The sequence below is a fragment of the Ceratotherium simum genome, chromosome 5 (genome assembly GCF_057802395.1).
Source record: "Ceratotherium simum simum isolate JZ-2026a chromosome 5, ASM5780239v1, whole genome shotgun sequence".
NCBI lineage: Eukaryota > Metazoa > Chordata > Mammalia > Perissodactyla > Rhinocerotidae > Ceratotherium > Ceratotherium simum.
In genome coordinates this window covers 25,185,981-25,203,715 of record NC_141904.1, presented here as the reverse complement: position 1 = coordinate 25,203,715, position 17,735 = coordinate 25,185,981, and the positions used below count along the sequence as shown (strand labels likewise).

General features: G+C 35.5%; 1 protein-coding gene across 1 annotated transcript in view; it reads right to left on the bottom strand.

Moving 5' to 3' along the window:
- Positions 1-17,735, bottom strand: part of KCNH8 (potassium voltage-gated channel subfamily H member 8) — a 369,427-nt gene that overhangs the window by 323,389 nt on the left and 28,303 nt on the right. The gene's annotated exons all lie outside the window — the stretch shown is intronic.

The following is a 17,735-nucleotide window of genomic DNA, read 5'->3' as shown; positions in this document are numbered from 1 at the left end:
AATAAAACCCTATTTAAAATTACTTTCTTTCTTATAGGAGGAAAATATTTGCAAATCTTGTATCTGGTAAAGGACTAGTGTCTAGACTATAGCTCGTATAACTCAATAAACAATAATAATAATCCGGTTTAAAATATGGCAAAAGACTCGAATAGACATTTCACCAAAGAAGACATCAAATAGCTAAAAAGTATGCAAAAAGGTGTTCAATATCATTCATCATTACAAAAAAGCACATTAAAACCACACTGGATTAGGGGCCGGCCCTGTGGCCTAGTGGTTAAGTTCAGCACGCTCCGCTTCGGGGGCCCAGGTTCAGTTCCGGGGGGCAGACCTATGCTGCTCGACAGCGGCCATGCTGTGGTGGTGACCCACATACAAAATAGAGGAAGACTGGCACAGAGGTTAGCTCAGGGCAAATCTTCCTCAAGCAAAAAGAGGAAGATTGGTAACAGATGTTAGCTCAGGGTGAATCTTCCTCGGAAAAACAAAACAAAACACTGAATTACCACTACACACCCCTTGAATGGCTATAATCAAAACACAGACAATAACAAGATTTTGGCAAGGGTGTGGAGAAACAGGAACCCTCATACATTACTGGTAGAAATGTAAAGTGCTGTAATCACTCTAAAAATGGTTTGGCAGTATTTGAAGAAGTTAAACATACACTCTCAATGACCTAACAATTCCACTGCTATGAATCTACCCAAGAGAAATGAAAACACATATCTACAAAAGACTTGTACATGAATGTTCACAGCAGCATTACTCATAGCCAAAAACTAGAAACAATTCAAATGACCATCAGCTGGTGAAGGGATAAACCAAACATAGTGTATCCATGGAAAGGACTGCTATTCAGCAATATAAAGGAACAAAATACTGACACATACTACAACGTGGAGGAACCTCAAAAACATTATACCAAATGAAAGAAGCCAGATGCAAAAGACTACACGTTATATGGTTCCATTTGTATGAAATATCCAGAAAAGACAAATTTATATAGACAAAAAGCAAATCAGTTGTTGCCTGGGGGTGGCAACAAGGATTGACTACAAACCTGCTGGTGGGATTTTGTGGGTGATAGAAATGCTCTAAATCTGGACTGTGGTGATAGTGGTGCAACTCTATACATTATCTAAAAATCTTTGAATTGTACACTCATAAAAAAATTCATGGTATATAAATTAGACCTCAACAGGACTATAAAAAATTTATTAAAAAATTTTAAATTCCATGGATATTTTATGGCACAAGTTTTAATAATTTTTACATTAAATCCTCCGAAATTAAACCATATATAACAAAGCTTCACCCATTTTGGTTGAATATTTTGACCATAAGGCAGATGCTCATCCAGACCCTCAGGCCTTGCGTTAAAAAAGAATTCCATAGCATTGTCCATGTCTAGATTTGCATTTCCCCTACTTGTCCTGCAACAATCTAGTGTCTCCATATATATCTTCAAAATTCATTCCCTGGGGAAATACGTTTGAGGAGCACTGAATATTACATTTACCTCTTAGAGAGTCGCAGTGCATCCTGGCATAAAAAAGGTCCTTAGAAGTCCTGCACCAACAACAATGACAACACAGTTTGACCTTATGTGACACCATTTTTTTTTTAATTTTTTTGTTTATTGCAATAACATTGGTTTACAACATTGTAAAAATTTCAGGTGTACATCATTGTACTTCTATTTCTGCATAGATTACATCATGTTCACCACCAAAATACTAATTACAACCCATCACCACACACATGTACTGAATTATCCCTTTCACCCTCCTCCCTCCCCCCTTCCCCTCTAGTAACCACCAATCCAATCTCTGTCCCTATGTGTTTGTTTACTGTTGTTATTATCTACTACTTGATGAAGGAAATCATACGGTATTTGACCTTCTCCCTCTGACTTATTTCACTTTGCATTGTACCCTCAATGTCCATCCATGTTGTCACAAATGGCTGGATTTCATCGTTTCTTATGGCTGAGTAGTATAACATTGTGTATATACCACATCTTCTTTATCCATTCGTCCCTTGATGGGCACTTAGGTTGTTTCCAAGTCTTGGCTATTGTGAATAATGCTGCAATGAACACAGGGGTGCATGTACCTTTACAAACTGGTGTTTTCAAGTTCTTTGGATAAATACCCAACAGTGGAATAGCTGGATCATATGGTAGTTCTATCTTTGATTTTTTGAGGAATCTCCATACTGTTTTCCATAGTGGCTGCACCAGTTTGCACTCCCACCAGCAGTGTATGAGAGTTCCCTTCTCTCCACATCCTCTCCAACACATGTTGTTTCCTGTCTTGTTAATTATAGCCATTCTGACGGGAGTGAGGTGATATCTCATTGTAGTTTTGATTTGCATTTCCCTAATAGTGATTTTGAACATCTTTCCATGTGTCTGTTGGCCATCTGTATATCTTCTTTGGAGAAATGTCTGTTCAGGTCTTTTGCCCATTTTTTAATTGGGTTGTTAGTTTTTTTGTTGTTGAGATGCATGAGTTCTTTATATATTTTGGAGATTAAGCCCTTATCAGATGTATGGTTTGCAAATATCTTCTCCCAATTGTTAGCTTGTCTTTTCGTTTTGTTGATGGTTTCCTTTGCTGTGCAGAAGCTTTTTAGTTTGATGTAGTCCCATTTGTTTATTTTTTCTATTGTTTCTCTTGCCCGGTCAGATGTGGTGTTTGAAAAGATGTTGCTAAGACCGATGTCGAAAGGCATGCTGCCTATGTTTTCTTCTAGAAGTTTCACAGTTTCAGGTCTTACATTCAAGTCTTTAATCCATTTGGAGTTAATTTTTGTGTATGGTGTAAGGTAAGGGTCTACTTTCACTTTTTTGCATATTGCTATCCAGTTTTCCCAACACCATTTGTTGAAGAGACTTTCTTTTCCCCATTGTATGTTCTTGGCTCCTTTGTCAAAGATTAGCTGTCCATAGATGTGTGGGTTTATTTCTGGGCTTTTGATTCTATTCCATTGATCTGTGTGTCCGTTTTTGTGCCAGTATCATGCTGTTTTGGTTACTATAGCTTTGTAGTATATTTTGAAATCAGGGAGTGTGATACCTCCAGCTTTGTTCTTTTTTCTCAGGATTCCTTTAGCTATTCGGGGTCTTTTGTTGTTCCATATAAATTTTAGGATTCTTTGTTCTATTTCTGTGAAAAATGTTGTTGGAACTTTGATAGGCATTGCATTGAATCTATAGATGGCTTTAGGAAGTATGGACATCTTAACTATGTTAATTCTTCCAATCCAAGAGCACGGAATATCTTTCCATTTCTTTGTGTCTTCTTCAATTTCTTTCAGAAATGTTTTATAGTTTTCCGTGTACAGATCTTTCACCTCTTTGGTTAAGTTTGTTCCTGGGTATTTTATTCTTTTTGTTGCATTGTAAATGGGATGGTATTCTTAATTTCTCTTTCTGCTACTTTGTTGTTAGTGTACAGAAATGCAACTGATTTTTGTATGTTGATTTTGTATCCTGCAACTTTACCATATTCATTTATTACTTCTAAAAGTTTTCTGGTGGATTCTTTAGGGTTTTCTATATATATAATCATGTCATCTGCAAATAGTGACAGTTTCACTTCTTCCTTTCCAATTTGGATCCCTTTTCTTTCTTTCTCTTGCCTGATTGTTCTGGCTAGGACTTCCAGTACTATGTTAAACAGGAGTGGTGACAGTGGGCGTCCTTGTCTGGTTCCTGTTCTTAGAGGGATGGCTTTCAGTTTTTCACCACTGAGGATGATATTAGCTGTGGGTTTCTCATATATGGTCTTTATTATGTTGAGGTACTTTCCTTCTATACTCATTTTATTCAGAGTTTTTATCATAAATGGATGCTGTATCTTGTCAAATGCTTTCTCTGCATCTATTGAGATTATCATGTGATTTTTATTCTTCATTTGATTAATGTGGTGTATTACGTTGATTGATTTGCGAATGTTAAACCATCCCTGCATCCCTGGAATAAATCCCACTTGATCATGGTGTATAATCTTTTTAACGTATTGTTGTATGCGATTTGCTAGTATTTTGTTGAGGATTTTTGCATCAATGTTCATCAGTGATATTGGCCTGTAATTTTCTTTTTTTGTGTTGTCCTTGTCTGGTTTTGGTATCAGGGTAATGTCAGTTTCGTAGAATGAGTTAGGGAGCTTCCCCCCCTCCTCAATTTTTTGGAAGAGTTTGAGAAGGATAGGTATTAAGTCTTCTTTGAATGTTTGGTAGAATTCAATAGGGAAGCCGTCTGGTCCTGGACTTTTATTTTTGGGGAGGTTTGTGATTACTGTTTCCATCTCCTTACTGGTGATTGGTCTATTCAAACTCTCTACTTCTTCTTGATCCAGTTTTGGAAGGTTGTATGATTCTAAGAATTTATCCATTTCTTCCAGATTGTCGAATTGGTTGGCATATAGCTTTTCATAGTATTCTCTTATAATCTTTTGTATTTCTGAGGTGTCTGTTGTAACCTCTCCTCTTTCATTTCTGATTTTATTTATTTGTGCCTTCTCTCTTTTTTTCTTGGTGAGTCTAGCTAAAGATTTGTCAACTTTGTTGATCTTTTCAAAGAACCAGCTCTTGGTTTTATTAATTTTTTCTATTGTTTTTTTGGTCTCTATTTCATTTATTTCTGCTCTGACTTTTATTATTTCCCTTCTTCTACTGATTTTGGGCTTTGTTTGTTCTTCTTTTTCCAGTTCCTTTAGGTGCATTGTTAGATTGTTTATTTGAGATTTTTCTTGTTTGTTGAGATAGGCCTGTATCGCTATAAACTTCCCTCTTAGAACTGCTTTTGCTGTATCCCATAAATTCTGGCATGTCGTATTTTCATTTGTCTCCAGGTATTTTTTGATTTCTTCTTTGATTTCTTCGTTAACCCAGTCATTGTTCAGTAGCATTTTGTTTAATCTCCACATATTTGTGGCTTTTCTGATTTTCTTCCTATAGTTGATTTCTAGTTTCATACCATTGTGGTCAGAAAAGATGCTTGGTATTATTTCAATCTTCTTAAATTTATGGAGACTTGTTTTGTGGCCTAATATGTGATCAATCCTGGAGAATGTTCCATGTGCATTTGAAAAGAACGTGTATTCTTCGGTTTTTGGATGGAATGTCTGTATATATCTACTAGGTCCATCTGTTCTAGTGTGTCGTTTAAGGCCAATGTTTCCTTATTGATCTTCTGTTTGGATGATCTATCCATTGGTGTAAGTGGAGTGTTAAAGTCCCCTACTATTATTGTGTTACTGTCTATTTCTGTTTTTATGTCTGTTAATAATTGCTTTATATATTTAGGTGCACCTACATTGGGTGCGTAGATATTTACAAGTGTTATATCCTCTTGTTGGATTGTTCCCTTGATCATTATGTAATGCCCTTCTTTGTCTCTTTTTACAGTTTTTGTTTTAAAGTCTATTTTGTCTGATATGAGTACTGCTACCCCAGCTTTCTTTTCATTGCCATTTGCATGGAGTATCTTTTTCCATCCCTTCACTTTCAGTTTGTGAGTGTCTTTAGGTCTGAAGTGTGTCTCTTGTATTCAGCGTATATATGGGTCTTGTTTTTTTATCCAGTCAGCCTATGTGACACCATTTTTTTTTTTAAAGATTTTATTTATTTATTTTTCCCCCAACGCCCCAGTAGATAGTTGTCTGTCATAGCTGCACATCCTTCCAGTTGCTGTACGTGGGACGCGGCCTCAGCATGGCCGGAGAAGTGGTGCGTCGGTGCGATCCCGGGATCCGAACCCGGGCCGCCAGCAGCGGAGCGCACGCACTTAACCGCCAAGCCACGCGGCCGGCCCATGACACCATTTTTTAAATGAAATATCATTACTGTCCAGAATGTTATAGAAAATGACATGTCCTTGTATTCTTCAACAAATTTTATTAAATGTTAAAATTTTCCATTTTTGCTTTAGATTATATTGAATAAAAATATTATATATATAAATAGTTGAAATGCTTATGTATCCAAATTCCGTCTCTTCTCTCTACAGCTGTATTCACTACCCTAAACTAGTGTTTATCATTCCCATGGCTATTATTATACTATTACTACATAGACATATGTTTATAAATAATATATGGTATTTTCTACATACTTATAAACTTTATATAAGCAATGACATACTTGTTTTTTCCCCCTCAAAATCATGTTTTTGAGATTCTTCCATGTTATGGATGGTTCTCATAAGTGTTTAGTATTCACTATATGATCACATCCAGAATTTACTTATCCAATTTACAGTAAATTTTACCATTACAAATAATAATGCAACAAGAATTCTGGATGTATCTCTTTGAGTACGGGTAGTGGATTATTTTCTAGAACATATTTCTACAAGTGGAATGGCTCTGTCAAAGAGTGTGCTCAAGTTCAAGGTTAGTATACCTTGCCCAATAGCTCTTCCAGAGTGGCTGTTTCAATTCATGCTAATAAAGGCACGTTCAAGACCAGTCTCCCCAAGTTCTTGCCATTACTTAGTAAGTTCAGATTTTCAAAAAAAATATACTAGCCATATAGATGTGAAATGTTTCAATTTGCATTTCCTTGCTTATGCATGAGGTTGAGTATCTTTCCCTTTTTCTTTCTTCTGTTGACTCACCCTAAGAGCTTCCTCCTCTGTGATTTGTCTTTGCCCATTTCTTTTTTATATTAATAGAAGGAGTTCTTGTAAAATTCTGTACGCAATCTTTTGTCAGCCATATGTGTGGCAAATATCTACTTCCACTCTGCACCTTGCATCGCAACTATGTTCGTGGTAGGTTTTGTTGTGGTGGTTGTTAAATAATTTTTAAATGGTAAGTTAATTGCATTTGTCAATCTTTTTTTATAGTTTGTGCTTTTTTGTGTATTTTTTAAATGATTCCCTCCCCAAGAGCGTAAAGACATGCTTCTATATCTCATTTTTGAACTTATTTATTTATTTATCTAATTCTTGAGTCCACTTAGAATTTAATAGTTCACACTTTCTCAACTCATTTGTAATGTCAGCTCTGACCTCTATTAGGCTTTTATAAATATCTACGTCTGTTTCTTGGTTCTGATTTGTCTTCCATTGGTCATCTTTCTATGCCTACACATTACCTTGTTATGTACTTACTGTAATTTAATAAATAATAAATCTTACCATCTGGTAGAGCAGGTCTCCACACTTTATTGTTATTCTTCAACATAGTCTTCAGTGTGTTTTTTGTTCTAATGGTATTTACATTCTCCAGAGCTTCCTACATAGACAACTGTATCATTTACAATCTTTTCTAATTTGTATATCTCATTTCTCTTTTGATTATTATATTACATTGACTAGAACTTCTGGTACAATACTAAACAGAAGAGGTAATACCAGGATTCTTGACTGGCTCCAAATTTTAATGGGAATGCTTCTAAAGCTTCACTACTGCATATATTAACTGTAAGTTTTAGATAAATATCTTTAATCAGGTCAAGAAAGTTCTACTGCTATTTTGCTATGGTATTTCCTAATGAAGAAGCATTCACTGCAAACTATAAACATTTTTCCTGCATAAGATCATGCATTAATGTATCACTTAGCCTCTGCTGAGTCACAAGATGCCCCAAAACTTGGTGGCTTAAAACAATGGTCTATTTTTTTCTCATGATTCTGTGTGTTGGCTGAGCACTGCTGCGGCTGTCATTCAGGAGGCTACATTCAGCAGGCAGACCTCCCAGGGCTCAGCTGGGACCAGCAGGGCCTCTTTCTCCATTTGCCCTTTCCTTCTGCAGGACGCTAGCCCACACTTCTTCGCATGATGGTATTGGGCTCCAAGCGGCAAGAAAGGGGCAGACCTGACGCTCGAGCACTTTTTAAGCTTCTTTATCACATTTGCTAACATCCCATTGGGCAAAGCAAGTCACATGACCAAGTCCAGATTGAAGGGTGGGGAAACAGATTCCACCTCCTGATGGGAAGAGCAGCAAAGGATGGTTGCTGTTCTTTACAATCTAGAGTCTCCTTTATCAATGTGTATATTACAGTAACAGTTTTTTCTGATGTGGAACCATGCTTTTCTCATGACACAGATACCCAAGTATTTGGCCATTTTCTTTACAAAAGTCACACGTGTGACACTGAATTTACTTTGTTGGTATTATATATATGTTTGTTCTCTCAGAAGGAATCGGTCCCTAATTTTCCTTTCTATTGCTAGCCTTGTCCAGTTTTGTCCCAAGATTTCTAAGGAGCTTTTTTACTCATTCTCTTTTTGCTGAAACCGTTTGTCCCGATAAGCAATTATCTGTTCCTTAAATATTTGTGCTCATAAACTTTCTGTAGTCTGTGCAAGACAGGGGGCAATGAGGGAAGAGTGTGAACATTTTTTAGTTAATCCATTTTTTACAGGCTATTTGTTTATTCAGTTTTTCTATGTATTGAGTCCATTTGGGGAATTTGTCATTTTATAGATATTCATCCATTTCATGTAAGTTTTTAGATTGCCCTAAAGGTGGTTATGGAAATCATAAAGATTTTTAAAATATCTGTGTGTCCCTTTTTATTCCAAATTCATTTCTGTGTGTCTTTCCTCTTTTTCTACATCAATCTTGACAGAAGTATATATCATTAATTTCTCCAAAAAACTAAACTTTTGGTTTTGCTGATCATGTCTTTCTTTGCCTTATATTGAAAATTTCTGATCTATTTTTACTCTTCCTCCTTTCTTTAATTTTATTCTATTTTTCTTTTTCTAACTTCTGGAGTTGAATGATATACAAAACAGAGCAGGAAAATGGCAAGAAACGGATCTGAGAGTGAACAGAGCAAAGACCAGCACACAACTCTTCCAGATTCAATTTTCATCTTGATAAAGTCTATCTTTTAAAAATTATTTTCTGTGTGTTTATTAAAGGTAAATGCTCTCTCAGTATGTATTTTTAGTGCCAGTAAAAATGTCTTTCACAAAAATAAACTTGAACAAATAAATGTAAACCATGTTATTGTAAAGAAATACAGCACCTTAAAGATGCTAATCCTCCCTAAGTTAGTTTATATTTGTTAAGATAATATTCAAAATTGGGTACCTTTTATATTACCGTATTATATTCACATCTCTATTCAACTAAAAGGATTTAATTTATGTTTTATTCCATTTCCCCTAACCAATATTCTTTTCCTGTGATCACTCTATGAAATTATATAGGCAATCACTTATCAGTTGAAGTATTAAATGGAATATATATTTTCAAGTTGGTGCAACAATCTAATAACAAGCTCTCACAAATATTTTACAAAGAGCTCATTCTTGTAGTCTGTCCAATAGTCTTTTTTGGGGGGGATTTTAAACATAAACAAAACAAAGTTAAAAAAAATAAACAAACATCTTGATACTGACTTGCTTTATAACTATAGTGGATGAGATTTTAAAGCCATACAGCAATTCTGAACGTCCGAAGTCCAGTTGAGAAGACATATGAAACTGCCCCAAATGAAACCATTTTTACAATGGTCAAACTTAATTCCTTCTTCTTGTAATAACACCGGAAATTGCTAATTTCAAAAAGTGCAATATTCCTAAGGCCAAAGCTAATCTTGCATTTTGACAGCCTCCTGCTTCTGCAGGGATGAACATCAGGCAATGGTGGCTTTCATAATTGTTTCAATAAGAAGCATGACTATGAATACTTTGAAATATATACTTTAAAATATCTTTAGCACTGATTGGAAAAGCCTGCCTTGGCCCAAATGTAGAGCCAAGTAGGCAAATGTAGGTCATACCAGATCACCTTTACAAAGTTCTGAAAGTAGGCAGAGGGTAGAAATAGTTAATTTTACAGTGTTATTTTCTAGTTTGTCCTAACATATGTTCTCCAAATTTTTCAGTAGAAAAGATTGATTCTGATGTATAGTGGTGATTTTGACTTTTAAATGTTTTGAGGGTTCAATATTAAGAGTTGGTACAAATTTATGAACATTTCTTGGTGCAAAGCCTTTCTGTTTTGCCTATGTACTCTCATTCCAGCCATGTTTAAAAGTATCAATCTCATGGGGCCAGCCCGGTGATGTAGTAGTTAAATTCCCACACTCCGCTTTGGCGGCCCAGAGTTTCCAAGTTTGGAACCCCGGGTTCAGACCTACGTACCACTTATTAGGCCATGCTGTGGCAGGCGTCTCACATATAAAGTAGAGGAAGTCGGGCATGGATGTTAGCCCAGGGCCAGTCTTCCTCAGCAAAAAGAGGAGGGTTGGCAACAGATGTTAGCTCAGGGCTAATCTCCCTCATAAAAAAAAAGCATCAATCTCATATCAGAAACCCAGCTCTGCTTCTGTGTTTTATTAAATATTTTTAAAAGGATGTCCATCTCAAGAAGTCTCTCCTCTTCCTACTCCTCAACTCTACTGCAAAACTACCATGAATGCCACTTACATCATATCCATCATTCTGGTCTTCTCTACAATGGTTCGAATATAGAGTCCAATGTGTATGGATGCAGACTTCTCTATCTAGACTTTTAGAGTCTTTCAATAAGCATTAATATACCTGTTTCCCCCGCGGCTTTGCTTAATATCAATACCCTATTATTGTATTTCTGTGGCATTAATAAAGAGAATGGTTTTATTGTTGCTGCTACTATTACTCAGTTCTGTTAAATTCACTGCAAGTGCTGAGCTTATTCAAAGATATTTATTTTTAAGTCTTTCTTATGAAATTTGCTCATGAGACACTCATTAAATCTTCAAAAGTCCCTGAGATGGAGCAGAATGTTTCTACTTTTAAATAAAATGTATGCCAAAGAAAATATCTTGATTGTCTCTGTTAACTTGGAGAGCAATACCTACAGCAAAAATAGGCAATGAAGCTGAGTTCAGAAGGTGTTTCTCTACTGGATAATTGAAGCAGATTACTGTAAATTACTGATTAAGTGAAGTATATTACTGTAAATTCTTCCTCCAAATTCCATTCATCAGCAACACTATAGAAAATAAAGTATCACGATAACGGATACTTTTAATGTTAACACTAAGGCTCATGATATTAAAGTATCTTCTGAAAGACTAATAAGATTAAATTATTAATAAGCATAGTTTTAGGGTTAAGTGAAATATTTTGTCCCTGTTACTCAAAAATACATCATTCCTCCATGGTATCTAATACCACAAATAAGTACATTTGGCAAAACTGCAGAGAAACAAATAATAAACATTTCCTCACCCCAAATAAAACCAGAACAACAACAATGTCTAGGAGTAAATTCTCTACAAAAACTCAACGCTTTGGGCAAAGAATCTCTCAGCCAAGTGAAAACTATTTATTACTATAAAAACATATTCTTTTTCAACAATGTCTCTCACATTCATCCCCATCTTCCTAGTTCAAATTTCCTTCTCTGGGTCAGGTCCCTCGATACCATTAACACAATTCCTAACTGGTTTCGTTGCCTATAGTATCTCATCTCTTCTAATCCATCTAAACCCCGTTGGTAGAGGGAGCTACTTAAAGGCTCTGACTTTACCAGCTCAATATTTTGCAATAGCTCCCCATTGTCTATTTGTTGAAGTCCAATCACATTGCCTAACTTCTAACACCTGAACCATTATGTCAAATTACCATTCCAGTCTTCCTAGAATTTGCCACCCTACTATTTACCTTCGAGAATGCCCTGCTCCAGCAAAATCTGCTGAAGAACCACACTCTCTCTTCCTAACAGATTCTACTCAGAATACGAGACCCAGTCTAAATGCTCCCTTCTCTAGACTCCTTAAGAAACAGCTTCCCCTCGTTTATCAATTCATAGTCCTTGTTGCTAGCTCTCGGACAAACTTTCCATTCTACACTGCGTTCTAATCACATCAATCTTACCTCTCGCTATAGTGTAAGTGTCTTCAGACAGGGAAGATTCATCCTCCTATTTTGGCCACCCCCTCAACAACATGTAACACAGTGATCTGCGTAAGTGGTTGTTGAACTGGTGTTTGAAGCACTGAGTTAGCACCTAAAGATTAGGAGATTGACCCATTTTTTATTCCCTGTTCTCAATTATTTTTTTAAATGGACCAAACAATTAAAATGACCAAGTATTTCTGTTCTCCAAAGATATGGCAATGAAAAATCCTAAGTACAAAATACAATACAATACAGTGAATTTATTTATTTCCACGAGGTCTCAATCCTAGATCTTAACAATCAAATGCAGAATTTCCTGGAAATGGTCGCCCAATTACTGTATTTACTTTCCTGTACTATTCAGTGTTATTAGAAGGCATAAATTAATTTTGATAAATGAACAAAGAATTGAGTAGGTAACATAAGCAAATGTTCCACTGATTTTCATATCAAGAAGGAGAAAAAAAAGCAAAGCAAAGCAAAGCACTCTCTTCTAATATATAAAGACATGTTCAAATTCAGTAGCTGTAAGTGTGGCAAAAACTGAATTAACTATGTCAGAAGATGGATGACTTCCCATTAATTGCATTTTAAAATAATGTTAAGATTATGTTAATTATGACAGTTTTTCATTTCAATTGTTTATAAACAGAAGAAGTTAAGTCAATTTTATGTACTTCAAAGAATTTTTAAGCAGGCTGCCACACTAACACATGAATAATTAGGATATTCATTACTTTTAAAAATGACTTTCTTCTATGCATCAACATATCCTGACTCTCTTTTTCTCTCGCTCTCCCACTTGATCTCTCTGTCTCTGTATGTGTATCAAATAATACACATGTATTTAAATATACATGCACTTAAATACTCAAGTATTTAATAAATGTATATAAAAGATAGTAAATATTACACTTAGAGATATTTGCCTATAACTAATAAATGGAAGCACAGAATGGGCTTGGCTATCCACCAAGCATTATGAATTAAAAAACAGAACATAACAGAAGATAATTCCTACCCTGTCCTAACCAAAACATGTCATAGATGCATCCTTATACAGTCGATCTTTGTTATTTGTGGATTCTCTCTTTGTGAATTTGCCTCCTCACTAAAACTTATTTGTAACCACAAAATCAATACTTGTGGTGCTTTCACTGTCATTCACAGACATGCACAGAGCACTGAAAAATTTCAGTCACCTGATGTGTTCCCACCTGAGGTTGAACAAGGCGATGCTCTGCCTTCTTGTTTCAGCTCTCATACTGTAAACAAGTGTCCTTTTCATGGTCTGTCTAGTGCCACATTTTTCACATTTTTGTGCTTTCTGTTGGTGCTTTTGCTGTTTAAAATGGCCACAAGGTGTAGTGCTGAAGTGCTGTCTAGTGTTCATAAGCCCAAGAAGGCTATGACATGACTTATGGAGAAAATATGTGTGTTAGATAAGCTTCGTTCAGTGCTGTTGATTATGAGTTCAATGTTAATGAAGCAACAATACATATTACATGAGGTGTCTTTAAACAGAAACACATGTAAAACAAAATTATGTATTGATTGGTTGACAAAAATGTAGTGACCAGAGGCTCACTGGAACCTAACTCTGTATTTCCCCTGAGAGCAATGGTGCAGTATTTGCTAATTCAGTGTTCATGGCAACTTTAAAGAAGATAACTACTGCAAATAATGAGGATCAACTGTATATCACACACACACACACAACCATGTACACACAATCACACTCGCACAGAATAGAATAGTCTAAAATAAAGTTATGAAATTAAATAAGCAAAAGACAGGTAATGTTAATGAAAAATTACTTTTCTTTAACTGTTTAACACTTCCTGCTCAAAATCAGTATGTTCCAGTCAAACTAAGTACATATTAAAAATTTGAGTAAAAGGAAGGATATTTATCTATTAATTTTCCTGATAACTTTTAAGATAGAAAACAGTACTAAAAGAATCTTAGGAAAGAAAGAAATCATTTGGTCACCACATTTAAAAGCATGCTAAATGCTCTAATAACTGCCACCTCAGCATTTTCAGATCTTTCTAGCACTTTCCAGCTCTGCAATGTTCTTACTTAAACTAGAGAAGTCTCTGTTGTATGAGAATATTCTTATCCCATGCTTGCAGGACTCCGTATGTTTAGCTGGATATTTCCAGTAGAGTAAGTACTCAATATAGATAATGGCCTCTAGCCTAAACAACTCCTTGAATTTATGTTCTAAAGTTTGGTTAAAATAAATGAGATAGCTTTCATCTATAATTTATGCAAAACTTTCTGTTAATCAATGGGATAATGGAGAAAACGTGGAGCTTAAAATGTATCATAATTTAAATTAGTTATCAAATTAAGTCATTTAACTAAGTCATTAATTAGATTTATCATAATTAAATCTTCAAAGTATTACAAGATAATTTTGTCATTATTACTATTATAGTGCCATGCTAGAAACTGTATAAAACAATTTACATAGTCTTCATCTCCAGAAAATGGTTAGATTCTTAAGTTATTAGTAGCCATAGTTTACCATAGTTCCTTTATAGCTATCTATCTCTCAAAACACTCATACGTGCTTAAACATACAGGACAGATATTTGCAAGCAGGAGTCACCATTTCTGTAGAGATGGTATAATGTGATGGTTAAGAACAGAGAGTTTGTTGTCAGCCAAGGCAGTGTTCAAATTCTGGCCCAACTATTCATCAAGTCACTTAACTTCTTTAAACCTTAATTTCCTCCTTGGTAAAAATCTTGATTCCAAAATTTAAAAAAACTCTGAAAATGATAAGCTTTTTGAAAGTTTAGTACAAACTGTCTTATCTACAAACCTCATCTGAACTGATGTGATGCTGTTTGTATCCTTAATGTGTTTCAGATTGTGTGAATAACAACATGTTTTGCTGCAGAAATATTAATATGTTTGATTACAAAGTGCCACCCCAGATTCCAATGGGTGATAGGTAATATCTAGTATATGCATCATATTATCTTAACTAATGTTTGAAAAATTCTTAATTCCAAAACAAATCTAGCCCCAAGGGTTTTAGATAGGCAGTTGTGGAGTAGTACTACCCAACCTGAAATTGTTGGGAGGAGTAAATGACAATATATGTAAAGTACGTATGTGTTCTGTATGTACACATGTGACTACATAATATCAGACCACATCACTCTAGCCCACATTGCCTTTGGCCAGACAAAAGGAGGAAAAAAGGAAGAAAACATGGAAATTCATAGTGTTCATTAAATTATCTCAAGTTGGTCTTCAACCCACCCCTAGCTTAGTGAGTTCCCTGCCTGCCAGGCCCAGGTCAGCTCCTCTTCCTTTCCCTAATCTCCTGCCTGCTCCATCATGCCTGTTTGACTCTCTCAAATACAATCTATCTTTTCCTTCAAGTCCTAGTGTTCTCTCAGGCATCAAGATCCTTTCCGACCCTATCAGTGCAACCCCAGGCCTCCCATATCTGTAACTATAGAAGAGTAACCCAAAGTCCTGCTCCTCCCCAAAACTTACTCACATACACACACACACACACACACACACAATCCAAAGGGACCCAGCAAGTGCACTTCTTTCCATCCAGGTCTATGAGGGATAATAAAATATATGAAGAGATGCTTCTATTCATGTCCATCTACGCTTTCTTCCAATAGAGCCAGAGTGATAATATCACTCCACTTCCTAAGACCTTATACTGGCTTCCTATTTCAATTTGAACATATCCATGGCCTATATGGCCCTACATGATCTGGCCTCTTCTTATCACTCAGAATTTGTTTCATATCACACTCCCTCCTCCCCCTCCAAGTCTAGAGCCTTGTCACATCTCCCCTGGATGTTCCCTCCCCACTCCCAGTATTTCCATTGCTGGTTTGTTCTAGTTAAGTATAAACTTAAAGATCACTTTTAAAGAGCATTTTATCCTATCTAAAGAAATAACTTCTTTTCCCCTCGGTTCTGCTTCTTCTCTCTTTTCTCTTATATTTTCTTAATGTCATGTATCTCTCACTAAACTCATTTTATTTGTGTGTTCAGGATTTCCTCCCACCCCTAAGATCAGAATATAAGCTTCAGGAAGGAAGGGGCTTTTTCTGAATCGTTCACAGGTATATCTTTAGTACCTAGAACAGTGCCTGGCATATCGTAAGCACTCAATAAAAGTCTATTGAATGAATCATTGCTCTGACTTGGCAACAAGTTAACAAATATCTGAATTTATAAAAATAAAAACATCACTCTGAAAATGTTTATAGTGTCTCATCATGACAAGAAAAGCTATACATATTGCGAAGTAGTACACATAAAATGAAATGCTATGTGGATTGGGGAGAAGGGGAGAGATTTTTGTGAGAGAAAGTCAAGGAAGGTATTTTTTAAGAATAGTGCTCTGTTCACATTCATATGTCTGCCTCCAAAGGAAGGCACCGTAATGCTGCTGGATGAACTTCTGTAAGCTTATAGGAAGAAAAGTCACTCTATGGCCAGGATGTGACTATCCACAAAGACAACAACGGATTGATGCCAATGAAACACAGATATTTAACTTAATATCAATTTTTTATTAGTTTTGGATATTGGAACCTTAACCCAAGTCCCAAAACACTGATTCAGTCAGGCATTTTTAGCTTGCCAACATTAAAATTAAAAAGTGATTTTTCTTTTCCTGACTTGTGTTCACCTTCAGGGACAAATACTAAAAGTCACTTCTGCTACAAACAGTAAAAAAAGAAAAGATTCTAACCTGAGAGAACAGCGGTGCCCAATGGATCTTGCATAACATTCAGTGTAAGGCTTTACACTCAACCAATAATCAAGGATGTTAGTATCTAATTGAAAAAAAAATCGTAGAATGTTTTTGTAGGGCAATTTCTACCAAGGTAGACACTGCCTATTATGAGGAATCTGGAAGACTCAGAATCATATTTTAAACCTTAATAGGTCTTCTGTTTTTTATTGACTCCTCATTATGTTTTCATTTTTCTACCTTTGCCTCAACTTTCAACGTCTAAAAAACAGTCATTTCAAACAAAATACTAAAAAAGTTAGCATTATAGTCATTGCTATTAATCATTAAAATCAATTCCCATGGAATAAAAGTCCATGTAGAAAAGACATATTGGAGTCACAAAGTCAAATATTCTTCTCAATTTCACGTATTCATCTATAGAATGGACATGACAATGGGTAAGAAGCATGGGTTCTAACCAGCTGTGTGACCCTGGACAAGTCACATTGCTTTTCTAAGCTTCATTTTCCTTATCTTCAAATAAGGAGCTGAAACAAGCTAATTCTTCAGGTATCTTTCAGGGCTTTACTAAAAAAGGCCTTCTGAATCTACTTGAGAATGAAACCAGAGTGAAATATTAAAGGACAAGAGGTGAACAAATATTTTACCCCAAACTCAGCAGCACACATTTTCTGAGGAAATTCTAATAATAGGAAACTAGTCCAGAGAAAGTACAGACATCATAATGAGAATTTTTTATCATTTTAGGTAGCATTATTTCTAAACAAGCTATTGTAGCTAAATTGATCCTAAACTCCCACACAGCTGCTGGAAATTTATCAGTTGAGGAAAATGTCTAATATGAAGTCTGAATACAGTATGGGAACTTATACTTGAATTCAAATGTAAATATAAATAGCTCACAGATTTTTTCCCCCTCTGAAATGTCATAAAGAGTATTAGGAGAACCAGTTTACATTGAGCCTTTACATTTAATTGGATAAATATATGATCAACAGAAGAATCTAGATGACAAACCAAATTTCATTTTAGAAGTGATGAAAAAGGTGATATTGCAGTATTTCCAGAAGAAACACACAAGAAAGTGTGCAAAAATTAGGCTTTATGTTCTCATG